This window comes from Schistocerca gregaria, chromosome 1 (genome assembly GCF_023897955.1).
Source record: "Schistocerca gregaria isolate iqSchGreg1 chromosome 1, iqSchGreg1.2, whole genome shotgun sequence".
Lineage (NCBI taxonomy): Eukaryota > Metazoa > Arthropoda > Insecta > Orthoptera > Acrididae > Schistocerca > Schistocerca gregaria.
In genome coordinates this window covers 1,187,647,371-1,187,662,748 of record NC_064920.1, presented here as the reverse complement: position 1 = coordinate 1,187,662,748, position 15,378 = coordinate 1,187,647,371, and positions in this window count along the sequence as shown.

Genomic DNA, 15,378 nt, shown 5'->3' with positions numbered 1-15,378 from the left:
CATCGCTGGTTTTTTCGGACACGTATATTTAAGGGGACGATGACGCTTGACGCGGCAATCGGCAACCGTTATTATTGAGTGACTCACATAGACTCGGACACACAGAGAGTGCAAGAGAGATGGAACAAATGTTAGGTGATCTAAACACAAAATGAGAAGAATATGGTATGAATATTAACAAGAAGAAAATGAAAAGCATGGTAATTGGAGGAAAAGGGAGAAAATGTTGTATGAAAATAGGGGGAGAGGAAATAGAGCAAGTGAATAACTTCAGTTACTTGGGAAGTGTAATAATGGATGATATGTATTGCTCAACAGAAATTAGGAAAGGAATTGCAATGGCAAAAGAAGGATTCAAGAGGAAACAGAAATTGCTTTGCGGACCACCAAACAAAGATCTGAGGAAAAGACTTGACAAGTGTTACATATGGAGCCCGGCACTGCAAGGTGCGCAGACCTGGACATTGAGGAAGGAAGGTGAAAGAAGATTGCAGGCCCTAGAGATGTTTATATGGAGAAGAATGGAAAAAGTGACATGGGAAGACCGAGTAACGAAGGAAGAAGTATTAAAAGGAGTCGGAGAAGAAAGAAACATACTGAAAGTCTTTAAAAAGAGAAACTGGGCTGGATTGGACATTGTTTGAGGAGGAACTGTTTATTGAAGGAAGGAATAGAAGGAATAGTGGAGGGAAAAGAGGAAAATGAGGGTATCAAATCCTGAACAATGTCCAAGGAGACAAATATTTAGAAATGAAAAGACTGGCTATCGACTGACAAAAGTGGACGAGGCTTAAACCATGACAAGACCTGTCGTAAGGCGGAATACCTACTACTACTACTACTACTGCTACTGCTACTACTACATTACATTTGTCTCATTCGGTAGAAGTGTTATAAACCCCGGTGTTCTCAGGCCGAGCTATCCTTAAATGGTCGCAATATTTCTTTCATTTTTCTGCGTAGCTCGAAGACTGATCTGATTCCTTGCCTTTTTTTGGACTACCGACCTTGTTAATTGTTGTACTGCAGAATGGAAGTCGCGCTATGTGTTGCTCGGCATAACGCCTTTGTTTCCTCGACAGCGTTGATCTAATAACACAGGCAGAATACCTGTTGCTTATGAATAGTGTCGTAGACGATTAATCTCGGAGGTGATGTGACCCTTGTCCACATAGTCCTGACTGTGTACTAAGGTGTCCTGCATAGCTGCCTTCTGAGCGGGATTGTAAAACCTACGTCCGTTCAGGTAGAGATCCGTATGCGTCGGTTTCCTACACACAGAACGGTCGAGTCGTCGATCTTCCCTCTGGTCAGTACATCTAAGAAAGGTAACTTCCTGTTCTTCTCTAACTCAACTGTAAATCTTATGTTTGGATGTATATCATTCAATAGATCAATGAACTACCACACCGCCTCACAGCCGTGGGACTAGATTCAAAATGTATCGTCTACATAACTGAAGAAGCAAGATGGCCGGAAAGAGGCACTGTTCACAGCCCGAACTTTAGAATCCCCCATGAAGAAGTTAGCTATGGCTGGTGATAGTGGCGAACACATGGCTGTTCAATCAGCCGTTTCACATAATAATTTCCACCGTACAATAATTAAGTGGTCATCCAAGTGTACCGAAATAATTTCAGAAAATCAGCGGAGAAATGAGCGGTCAACATTTTATTTGTCCTCCACTGGTACTTTTCGTAAACAGTGAGTCCACGTCGACGCTCTTTCCTCATCTGCTTTATGGTACCTACAAACCTTTGTGAGATGATGGCTACAATGACTACTATGCTAATAGTTAGCTAAGCCAGTCTGTTTGTGGGAGAAGCGTTAGCAGGTAATAATAGGTCTCAAAGGAACGCCATCATTGTGTATCTTAGGCAGATAGTATATTCTAGGTAACGTAGGTGCTCTTGGCTTACCAAGTTATAGAGAGGGGTTGGAGGTAAAGGGGTCGTCCAGCATATTTCTTCATATTCCAGCCAACAATATCACTGTTACTCCTAGGTAAAACACCAAGTATAAATATTCCTCAGAGCAAATTAGCTTTGAGTATCATAATGCTTAAATACTAGAAATAAATGCTACTTGCGGTATAGCTGTGACCGAAATCGCAGCCAGATGCCAGATATTTGCCCTATCAGTGGCAGGTGTTTCAGTAACGAAGAACACATTGAATTACAATTGTTGGTTCCAAATATTACATGTAAGCAAAGTATACACTACAACAAAAAATACAATATAGATTTACTCTTATTTCTATCATTTTTATCAATGTGAACATTACCAAAAAGAAAACTGTACCTCTTCATAGCCAGTCGACAAAGTGCCGTGACATTCTTATTAATAATCTGTAATTTGGAGGATGATAACACTTGAAGATATTGGTTGAAGTACACTTATCTTATAGACAAAAGCGAATTCACGAAATTTATAATAAAGGCCTTCCATAGATTTCTGGTAGTTTTCATTAGATGGAATATTTGAATGGAAAATGAATATGAGCTGTGAAGACAATGAATCTATCATTTACAGGTATTAACAGGATTTCCTAGATGCTTTCCGCTTATACTTACAAAGACTCTTGTGTGTTCACTGGAGTTTTCTCCTCTCGTTTACATGTTTTTAAGTCTACTGTTTTTTCCCTTCGTTGCTAGCAGAGGTTGGAGCCGACGAAAACATGGTACCACATTTGCCTCTATCAATTTCTCGGCTTTTACGAACGCTTTTTTCCTTTTGTGACATTTGAGAGATTTTGCACTCCACATCAATTTTGTAAGCTTCATAAAAGTTGTTTTGATAGAAATCGAACTATAGGTCCTCCTGGTCAACAGTAAGCTCTTGTGCAAACTTGTTTTTCTTCGCCTCCCACCTCCACTAACAAGAAATGAGAAAATAGTGGAAGTTAAAAATTGCTAAGGAAGAGATAGAGACATCAAAAATCACGTAAGATACTTTGCAAGTATTTTCGTGACGATTCTGGCGATAATCTGCTTTTAAATTGTAATAAACATATGAAGGAAAACCAATAAATGTAAGTTTGTAAATGAAAAGAAAATACGTCTGGTGAGAACCCTCTCGTGAACTAAGGAAAGCTTAATGCAGTTAAAGTAATAATAATTTATTCTTTACATCTGCTGTGGAAGGTAACTACGCAAGAAACAAATTACATCGTTTCGCCACGAAACCATTCTAAAGTTCTTAACACACGGAGCCATTCATGGGCGCAGAGACCAAGATAAAAATGTTCAGACATGTGGACACGCACAGAGATGACAGATGACACACGCGAACATTGGAACACAAACGATGAAACACTGGACCACTTTAACACCATCACGACGACACACACAAACATTAGGCGATGATCTCCACCACACGAAAATTCACTATACATGTACCAGTCCGGGTTCTAGACGTGGCTGCACGATCCGTTACAGTGATGCGGTTAAGGTGCCTGTCATTTCACCTGCTAGTGATACGAGGCCGTTGGGATCCAGTACGGCGTTCCTTATCACCCTTCTGAACCCAGCGATTCCATATTCTGCTAACAGTCATTGTATCTCGACCAACGATAAACCGTAATCGCTATAGGTTACAATCCGACCTTTATCAAAGTCGGAAAAGTGATGGTACGCATTTCTCCTCCTTACACGAGGCATCACAACAACGTTTCACCAAACGCCGGTCAACTGCTGTTTTTGTATGAGGAATCGGCTGGAAACTTTCCTCATGTCAGCACGTTGTATGTGTCAAAAATGAGCCCCAGAAATCACACCGTATCTTTAAATGCAAGGACAGTGTCCCTCCCGGCCGAAGTGGCCATGCGGTTCTAGGCGCTGCAGTCTAGAACCGCGAGACCGCTACGGTCGCAGGTTCGAATCCTGCCTCGGGCATCGATGTGTGTGCTGTCCTTAGGTTAGTTAGGTTTAACTAGTTATAAGTTCTAGGTGGCTAATGATCTCATAAGTTGAGTCTCATAGTGCTCGGAGCCATTTGAACCATTTTGACAGTATCCCTCATCCTCAACTCAGAAAATGTGATGATCGAACTAGAACGGTGAAAAGGAACACATACGGACTTCTCGGTGGAAAACTTAAAACCTCTCTTCTGCGTCCAGTCATCCCAAGGTTTAAGAGTAAGTGGCAACTGACACGTTGTCATTGCAAGTCTTAAAGAAGATCAAAACAAAGGGAAATCATCCACAAACAAGAAACAATGGACTGGACTTTTCGCTATGGAGGTAATGTTATTAATAGCGATGGCAAAGACAGTCACACTTAAAACGTTTCCCTGAGGGACACCGTTATCCTGCTCAAAGAGGTCAGACAGGACGTCACCAATTCGGTATCTAAAATATCGTGGAGAGAGGAATGACTGAATAAAAAGAGGAAGACAACCACGTAAACCCCATTCGTGAAGCTGCTCCAGGATGATGCGCCTACAGGTGGTATCGAGAGCTTTCTCGATGTCGAAAATTACACCTAGAAGGTGTTGGCGGCGTAGGAAAGTTTGAGGTATAGCCGCCTCCCGGAGGGCAAGGTTATCGAAGTTGGAACGAAACCTCCTGAACCCACACTGAAAGCGACTAAGGAGTTGCCGGGATTCTAAGATCCAGACAAGGCGGTTGTTGACCATCCGCTCCAATGTGCAACTAGTGATGGCAACACTACGGCAGCTACTCGGGCTTGTGCTGTCTTTCCCAGTGTAACACCATAGCTCTAATACTCCAATGATTTATTTTGGCTTTTGTTTCATTTAATATTACATCGTTAAGCTTCTGTAAATGTGTTTCATTGAATAGATAACACAAAATTGTATACTCCTTTATTTGTAAGAACTTCGATGTCATGATATGTTTCTATGCAATTTAGTGTATCTGTCATTTAAATTCTTTGTCTTATTTGGAGGAAACAAAACTTACTGTATATAATTGTAATTTTGTGTGATTAAGTTTTGGTAGAAATGTCAATATGTGCAACTGTTCTGTTCTATGTATCGTATTTGTTTTCTGTTATGTAAACTGCTGATCCTCACTTAGGGTTCTTAGTTAGTTTGTATGTAAGAGGTGTTGTGATTCTCCTTGGGAACGGAACTATGTAGCGCGCGCAAATTGTGGTTGGCCTAGGTAGAAAAGGTGGAACAAGAGTCAGTGGGGGGCGAGCCACCAGTCAGGGACGAGCTATGAGTCGGTGACGAGCTACCAAACTGTGCACTGCCATGTAAATGTTGCATATTGTGCAGGCCCCTGCCACTTTCCAATGCCTCGGATGGATGGATAAGTAGCTGGAACTGCTCTGGAATTTGTATCAATCATCGCCACCAAGAAATGACAGAGTCCAGCAATTGTACCTGCAATTCCACCTACCGACATGCAATCGCCACCACATTGCGCAATCACTGTAATGGAGCACTATAGTAATGTACAGTGAAGGATCAGCTTTAATGGATGTGTTAGTGTACTCAAATATAAGGTAATTTATAACTGAATTTATGTACCTACCTTGATTTTTCTCCTTATCATAACACCTCTCAGGTTCCTCTCCGTTTGAATTAAAGTGATTTCCGAGTGTTCTTACTGAAAGAACATTAAAGCCCTGTGTTTTGCTAAATGATGCTTCTTGAACATAGTAAAAAGAAAGTTAAAGTGGCAAGACAATGAATTAAAGTTAACGATGCTTGGTGAAAATAATTTTCCTAGTAAAATTGCTTATTAATGTGTGTTGCCAACTTCAGATTAAAAGTTCTTAAGACTGAGGCTTATAAAGTTTTCCTTAGTAAATGATCACATTACTGCCTGTTGCAAATCGCAGAAGGTGAGTCAGTATCTTACATATATGTTAATTTTGTGTCTCAATGTAGTAAAAGTGGGAAACTACAGTGTGGAACGTTATATACTCATGTTTGCTAAGTGTTTATCTCTTGTGTATTGGATGTGGATATTAATAATACAACAGGATCCACAGTACGTCTATTGCGTTAATGCTAGATAACAAGCAATGGGAAGACCAATAATTATAAAAAAACATTATTTCTTTATTCAAAAGATAGTGAGAAACAACCTGTTAGTGGATTCCAATTAACTTTCATTTTAAATAGTAAAGTATTTAACTGAGAGAGACTTAACCTATATCCAATTAATGATTCTGCAGTGAATAGTAACAATAACGTTATAAAGACCATTCAGTTTGTGTAAGCCCTGACAGTAGTAGTGTGTTTCCGTATCTGTTATAATTTTGCAAATAGTTTGTGCTGCTCTGTTAGTTTCAATCTTACCGTAAACATATGCATGTGTCAAGAGTTCACTGAACTCGCGTATGACAAAGTATAGGTTGTGTTTGTCCATTAAAGTTACTAATAACTATTTTCTTGAACGAGAATGTTAATCATTCTTTTGCCAAGTTAGGCTGGCGACCGTTTTCTTTACCCGTTAAAGAGAGCAGATAGGCAAAATTTTGTTTGTTACTGTTCAAATATTTCCGTAATTCTGACTTTCACTTCCGATAGGCCACCTCCGTTAGGTACAACAAGGTCAACACAACAAAATTCCTCCCAGAGGGTAACACTGCTCTGTTGCGTTGTACCATAATTGCTTTAATAAAATAGTTTTATCACACAACCTGCTTCTATTTTTAAGGTTATGGTAGCAGGTATGGTAGCAGACGGTAGTGTTACACCAGGTTTTAAAAAAGGAATTAAAACCGTCTCATACCACTAGTCCAGAATGCGACCTGACGCCAAAATGGCGTTACAAAGTGCGAGGAGGATTTCTTTGTAGCGCCTTGTGAAGTACAGTAGCATACTGTAATGGACCCTGTTGTGAGTAGGGGATGTGTCACGAGCTGCAGAGAATGCAGAATCCAGAGTGAGTGTAGAGAGGAAGGGTTCCATGCCAAGTGAATAGGAAGGACAGGAAAGAAATAAAGAAAACGGAGAGGGCTATCCTGATGTGCGTAAAGAAGATACAGTTGGCGCTAAGCAGAGACGCCGGAGGCTCACTTTCAAATAACAGACTGGATCACATTTGAAGTTGCATCCCTGACATCAGTCAGAGTTGATATCGCCGTCCAGGACTTGCAGTAAATGAACTGCGCTCACCTGTCTGCTTGTTCAGGCAAGCGCAGATTGTGATGTGCAGCCTGCTCTCCCCCATCTCCTCAGCCTCCGAAGCTGTTGCAAAGCACGTTGCGCGGCCATGCGCAGCGTCGACGCCGGGCAGTGCATACAGAGGGACACGGGCAGGCTCATACATTTATGCATCACGCTATTGAAGTAGTTATACATTACGCAACGTGTACATTGTGCAGCAAACAGCATCAAAGTAAGGATTAAACACGCTGAAGACTGTATAAGCATCGTATTCATTACAGATTGTATAAGCATTGCATTCGTTACCTTGAGTCGCATCACGTAGCACATATGAATCAATAAGAACGTTTTCATAAAGACAATACAGATCGAAAGTCGAAGAGTAAACTCCTTTTACAAAAAGAGTAAACCTCATCCCTAATTCGCGTCCTACACACTTTCTAAAGTATAGTACGTTCTTTTTCAAGCTATCTACATACCAGCCCGTCCGACTAGCCGTGCGGTTTAATTCACTGCTCTCCGGGCGGGAAGGCGTGCCGGGGACCGGCGGATTAGTGTCGAAGTCCGGTGCGCCGGCCAGCCCGTGGAAGGGTTTTGAGGCGGTTTTCCATCTGCCTCGGCGAATGCTGGCTGCTTCCCCTTATTCCGCCTCAGTTACACTATGTCGGCAGTTCCTGCGCGAACACTGTCTTCACGTACGCGTACACCAGAATTACTCTACCACGCAAACATTCGGGTTACACTAGTCTGGGATGAGACGTTTCCGCGGACCGGGGGCGGATGGGGTGGGCGGAGGGGGGGGGGGGCGGAGGAGCCAATTGGAGGCCGAACCGCACAATGACACTTGGTTCGGTGTGGGGCGGCGGTGGGGTGAGTGGACTGCATTAGTTTGTTGTGGGGTTGTGTACCACTGTGGGATACGGCGGGGACAAAGCCTCTTCTTCGTTTCTAGGTCCCCAGTTCTATACATACAAACATACCAAACTTCATCGAAATCCGTTCAGCGCGTTATTCGTGAAAACCTAACAGACAGACTTATTTTCCCATTGATAATATTAGTGTGCACTGGACTTTCAGTTGCGATAGCAGTTTTCCCGTGGTCTCACTTTGATTATACAAAGCCCGTGCGGTGATTCAAGGTACGCTCAAGTTACCTGAGAAAATCCCCATGAAAATCCGACTAGTAGCCTTGAAGAAGCGTATTCATACAGAAAGGTACGGCAGTTTTACACATTTGTTATTAGTACAGATTTATTATCAGTACAGATTATGCAAAATCAAAATGAGGATAATGGAATGTACACGAATTAAATCAGGTGATGCTGAGGGAATTTGATTAGGAAATAAGATACTTAAAGTAGTAGATGAGTTTCGCTATTTGGGAAGCAAAATAAATGATGATGATCAAAGTAGATGTCTTTGAGCATTATGCGACTTAACATCTGAGGTCATCAGTCCCCTAGACTTAGAACTACTTAAACCTAACCAACGTAAGGACAGAACACACATCCATGCCCGAGGCAGGAATCGAACCTGTAACCGTAGCAGCAGCGTGGTTGCGGACTAAAGCGCCTAGAACCGTTCGGCCATAACGGCCGTCAGTCGGAGTAGAGAGGATATAAAATGTAGACTGGCAATGGCAAGGGAAGCGTTTCTGAAGAAGAGAAATTTTTTAACATATAGACCTAAGTGTCAGCAAGACTTCACTGCAAGTATTTCTATGGAGTGTGGCCAATCACAAAAGAGAAATATGGACGATAAACAATTTAGACAAGGAGACAATCGAAGCATTTGGAATATGGTTCTACAGAAGAATGTGGAACATTTGGTGGGTAAATCACGTAACTAATGAGGAAGCACAGAATAGAATTCAGGACAAGTGGTACAACTTGACTAGAAGAAGGGATCAGTTGGTAGAACACGTCCTGAAGCATGAAGGGGTCATCAATTTAGTATTGTAGGGAAGTATGGAGGATAAAAATTGTAGAGAGAGAACAGAGCAAGAACACACTAACCAGATTCAGTAGGATGTAGGTTGCAGCAGTTACTGTTGTTGTTATTGTGGTCTTCAGACCTGAGACTGGTTTGATACAGCTCTCCATTCTAGTCTATCCTGTGAAAGCTTCTTCATCTCCCAGTACGTACTGCAACCTACATCCTTCTGAATCTGCTTAGTGTATTCATCTCTTGGTCTCCCTCTACGACTTTTACCCTTCACGCTGCCCTCCAATACTAAATTGGTGATCCCTTGGTGCCTCAGAACATGTCCTACCAACCGATCCCTTCTTCTGGTCACGTTGTGCCACAAACTTCTCTTATCCTCAATCCTATTCAATACTTCCTCATTAGTTACGTGATCTACCCATCTAATCTTCAGCATTCTTCTGTAGCACCATATTTAGAAAGCTTCTATTCTCTTCTTGTCCGAACTATTTATCGTCCATGTTTCACTTCCATACGTGACTACACTCCATACAAATACTTTCAGAGAAGCCTTCCTCACACTTAAATCTATACTCGATGTTAACAAATTTCTCTTCTTCAGAAACGGTTTCCTTGCCATTGCCAGTCTGCATTTTATATCCTCCCTACTTCGACTATCGTCACTTATTTTGCTCCCCAAGTAGCAAAACTCATTTACTACTTTAAGTGTCTCATTTCCTAATCTAATTCCCTCAGCATCACCCGCCTTAATTCCACTACATTCCATTATCCTCGTTTTGCTTTTGTTGATGTTCATCTGATATACTCCTCTCAAGACACTGTCCATTCCAGTCAAATGCTCTTCCAAGTCCTTTGCTGTCTCTGACAGAATTACAATGTCATCGGCGAACCTCAAAGTTTCTATTTCATCTCCATGGATTTTAATACCTACTCCGACGTTTTCTCTTGGTTCCTTTACTGCTTGATCAATATACAGATTAAATACAAGCGGGGAGAGGCTACAACCCTGTCTTACTCTCTTTCCAATCACTGCTTCCCTTTCATGTCCCTCGACTCTTATAACTGCCATCTGATTTCTGTACAAATTGTAAATAGCCTTTCGCTCCCTGTATTTTACCCTGCCACCTTTAGAATTTGAATGAGAGTATTCCAGTCAACATTGTCAAAACTTTCTCTAAGTCTACAAATGCTAGAAACGTAGGTTTGCCCTGTCGTTAATCTTTCTTCTAAGATAAGTCTTAAGGTCAGTATTGCCTCACGTGTTCCAGTATTTCTACGGAATCCAAACTGATCTTCCCCTAGGTCGGCTTCTACTAGTTTTTCCATTCGTCTGTAAAGTATTCGTGTTAGTATTTTGCAGTTATGGCTTATTAAACTGATAGTTCGGTTAATTTCACATCTGTCAACACCTGCTTTTTTTGGGATTGGATTTATTATATTCTTCTTGAAGTCTGAGGGTATTTCGCCTGTTTCATACATCTTGCTCACCAGATGGTAGAGTTTTGTCAGGACTGGCTCTCCCAAGGCCGTCAGTAGTTCCAATGGAATGTTGTCTAACCCGGGGGCCTCGTTTCGACTCAGGTCTTTCAGTGCTCTTTCGAACTCTTCACGCAGTATCATATCTCCCACTTCATCTACATCCTCTTCCATTTCCAAAATATTGTCCTCAAGTACATGGCCCTTCTATAGACCCTCTATATACTCCTTCCACCTTTCTGCTTCCCCTTCTTTGCTTAGAACTGGGTTTCCATCTGAGCTCTTGATGTTCATACAAGTGGTTCTCTTATCTCCAAAGGTCTCTTTAATTTTCCTGTAGGCAGTATCCATCTTACCCTTCTTGAGATAAGCCTCTACATCCTTACATTTGTCCTCTAGCCATTCCTGGTTAGCCATTTTGCACTTCCTGTCGATCTCATTTTTGAGACGTTTGTATTCCTTTTTACCTGCTTCATTTATTGCATTATTATATTTTCTCCTTTCATTAATTAAATTGATGTTACTCTTGATGAAGAAGCTTGCACAGGATAGAGTAGCAATGAGAGCTGCATCAAACCAGTCTCTAGACTGGAGACCACAACAACAAAAACAGATTTTGTAATTGAAACAATATCGATTCTTGCTGTGTTATAACGTGCAGTACACTCAATTTCTTTGTAATTCGAGTCAGCGTTTATACTGTACACAAAGCGATCGTCAACAGTGCGTCAATCTGAATTTCGCAAGAACTTACTCTTGACAGTAACTTTGTAAGTAGTGTGGTTATAACGAGTGAAAATGTGCAAAAGCACTGTACATTGATCATACTATGAAGCAGATATTGGACTGTCTATGGGACTGCTCCCTCATTTACATGTACATGGAATCTCTAAAAATCACATTTAAGTGCCAGCCAGAGGGTTCATCGAACCACCTTCACAATTCTCTATTATTCCAATGTAGTATAGCGCGCGGAAAGAATAAACACCTACATATTTCCGTACGAGCTCTGATTTCCCTTATTTTATCGTGGTGACCGTTCCTCCCTGTGTAGCAATAAAATATTTTCGCATTCGGAGGAGAAACTTCGTGATTGGAATTTCATGAGAAGATTCCGTGGCAACGAAAAACGCCTTTCTTTTAATAATTTCCAGCTCAAATCTTGTATCATTTATGTGACACTCTCCCATTTTTCGCGGTAATACAAAACGTTCTGCCCTTCTTTGAACTTTTTCGATGTACTCCGACAGTCGTATCTGGTAAGCATCCCACACCGCGCAAGAGTGTTGTAAAAGAGGGCGGACAAGCGTAGTGTAGGCAGTCTCCTTAGTATGTCTACATCTACATGATTACTCTACAATTCACATTTAAGTGCTTGGCATAGGGTTCATCGAACCACAATAATACTATCTCTCTACCATTCCACTCCCGAACAGCGAGCTCTGATTTCTCTTATATTATTTTGATGATCATTCCTACCTATGTATGTTGGGCTCAACAAAATATTTTCGCATTCGGAAGGGAAAGATGGTGACTGAAATTTGATAAACAGATCTCGCCGCGACGAAAAAAGTATTTGCTTTAATGGCTTCCATCCCAACTCACGTATCATATCTGCCACACTCTCCCCCCTATTACATGATAATACAAAACGAGCTGCCCTTCTTTGCACCCCTTCGATGTTCTCCGTCAATCCCACCTGGTAAGGATCCCACACTGCGCAGCAATATTCTAACAGTGGACGAACGAGTGTATCGTACGCTGTTTCTTTAGTGGGCTTGTTGCATCTTCTAAGTGTCCTGCCAATGAAACGCAATCTTAGGTTAGCCTTCTCCACAACACTTTCTGTGTGTTCCTTCTAATTGTAAAACCCGTTCTCCAAGTTAGCAGCTAAGGAGAAAGAGGCATCCAAAGGCTTCGTATGAGAACTGAAAAAATAATGGAGAGCGACACATTGTAGAAATCAAATCGCCTGCCATATCTGACTTATCGTTAAAATTTGTGTTGAAGCATTGTATGAACCACAGTTTCTGCGCAGTCGGTGTAGATTCAGTGCCGGGTTATTTCAGTGCTGCCGCTGGAGGTGGACACTGTGGTCCAGGCACGAGTGTAGTAGAGAGGTGGCGGCGACCACAGCGGCGACGGCGCGCGGTAACAGCTGTCCCTGCCGGCGACGGCCCTTGCGGTGGTCGTTCTCTCCACTGGACGGCAGAGGCGGCGATTCAATAAGAGTCTGCGGCCGCGCAGCCCGCGGGATTCAATTTCCTACGTGGCCAGCTGCGCGATATGCTCCTCCCCATAACCACCTCCCTCCCTGCCGCAGCCGCTCCCCCCCCCCTCTCTCCTCCACCGCTCTTCATCTGCCCCCTCCCCCTTACCACACTACCATCTCCACCCTCAATCAGACAAAGAGAACACACAACTGCTGCCAACTGCACGAAACTCCCGTACGACTTTACTTGCTTCAGAAAATATCCCACATTTTTAATTTTATTTTTATTTGAATATTTTTTTGTTTTTTTTTTTCTTTGGAAAAGTTTCATCGGAACATCAACGTAAAGTGACACTTTGGCACATGTTGCATGTAAAAATGAATCCTGTGGTAGTTGTTGTTCTAATCATCAATCGTAATATCGGTTTGTTGTTGTTTTCCATTACTTTTGATTGTAAGGTATTCTTATTAAAAGCTACACTGATGCGTAAAGGAACGGGTATACCTTCGGAGAAAAGAGAACCACTTGCATGAATATCAAGAGCTCAGATGTAAACCCAGTTCTAAGCAAAGAAGGGAAAGCAAAAATGTGGAAGGAGTATCTAGAGGGTCTATACAGGGTGGTGTTCTTGAGGACGATATTATGTAAATGGAAGAGGAGGTAGATGAAGGTGAAATGGGAAATATGATACTGCGTGAGAAGTTTGACAGAGCAGTGAAAGACATAAGTCGAAACAAGGCCCCGGGAGTAGACAATATTCCACTAGAAGTACTGACAGCCTTGGGCGAGCCAGTCAAGGCAAAACTCTACCATATGATGAGCAAGATGTATGAGACAGGTGAAATTCCCTCAGACTTTAAGAAGAATATAATAATTCCAATCCCAAAGAAAGCAGGTGTTGACAGATGTGCAAATTACGGAACTATCAGACGAATGGAGAAAATGGTACAAGTCGACTTCGGGGAAGATCAGTTTGGATTCCGTAGGAACGTTGGAACACGTGAGGCAATACTGACCTTACGACTTATCTTAGAAGAAAGATTACGGAAAAGCAAACCTACGTTTCTACCATTTGTAGACTTAGAGAATGTTTTTGACAATGTTGTCTGGAATACACTCTTTGAAATTCTGAAGATGGCAGGGATAAAATACAGGGAGCTATATGCTATTTACAATCTGTACAGAAAGCAGAATGGCAGTTATAAGAGTCGAGAGGCATGAAAGGGAAGCAGTGGTTGGTAAGGGAGTGAGACAGGGTTGTAGCCCCTTTGATGCTATTCAATCTGTATATTGAGCAAGCAGTTAAGGAAACGAAAGAAAAGTTCGGGGTAGGTATTAAAATCCGTGGAGAAAAAATAAAAACTTAGAGGTTCGCCGAAGACATTGTAATTCTGTCGGAGACAGCGAAGGACTTGGAAGAGAAGTTGAACGGAATGAACAGTGTCTTGAAAGGAGGGTATAAGATGAACATCAACAAAAGAAAAACGAAGATAATGAAATGTAATCGAATTAAGTCGGGTGATGCTGAGGGAATTAGATTAGGAAATGAGACAATTAAAGTAGTAAAGGACTTTTGCTATTTGGGGAGCAAAATAACTGATGATGGTCGAAGTAGAGAGGATATAAAATGCAGAATGGCAATGGCAAGGAAAGCGTTTCTGAAGAAGAGAAATCGGTTAACTTCGAGTATTGATTTAAGTGTCAGGAAGTCGTTTCTGAAAGAATTTGTATGGAGTGTAGCCATGTATGGAAGTGAAACATGGACGATAAATAGTTTAGACAAGAATAGAATAGAAGCTTTCGAAATATGGTGCTACACAAGAATGCTGAAGATTATATGAGTAGATCACATAACTAATGAGGAGGTATTGAATAGAATTGGGGAGAAGAGGAGCTTATGGCACAACTTGACTAGAGGATAGGATCGGTTGGTAGGATATGTTCCGAGGCATCAAGGGATCACCAATTTAGTACTGGAGGGCAGCGTGGAGGGTAAAAATCGTAGAGGGAAACCAAGAGATGAATACACTAAGCAGATTCAGAAGGATTTACGCTGCAGTAGGTACTGGGAGATGAAGAGGCTTGCACAAGATTGAGTAGCATGGAAAGCTGCATCAAACCAGCCTCAGGACTGAAGGCAACAACAACAACTCATGCGTATTCAAATACAGAAATTAAAATACTACTGCTTCGCTTGTTATGCCGGCATGAAGTTTAACTTACTGACGACAAGGTTTACTTCTGTCACGAGGCAGCCACGTATAAATACTACAGCGGTAGTAAATTTGCCAAACATGGCCTAAACTTGCAGTATATGTTACTCCCTGAGGGGACTTTAGAAAACTGACCGAGTTTACCTAACGGAACGATTGGTATCGAATCTTAACTTCGTAATAATAGCTGTATGTAGACAGCAGAAAGAAATAATTTTTGCAGGAAGTAACAACAACTGATTACTGTTAAATGAAACTGTCATACTGTCGCCAGCCTAATTCAAAACGAACTTTCAATAAATACTGTTCTCAGAAGTGCAACGAACATGCCCAAATGGTCAAACTACACAGCGAGTGGCAGCAGTTGTCACTTTACCAGTAAAGCTGTCACAAGATTTGCAAATGAGCCCTATCTCTTGTTTAATTTAATCATTAATTTTGCCTTT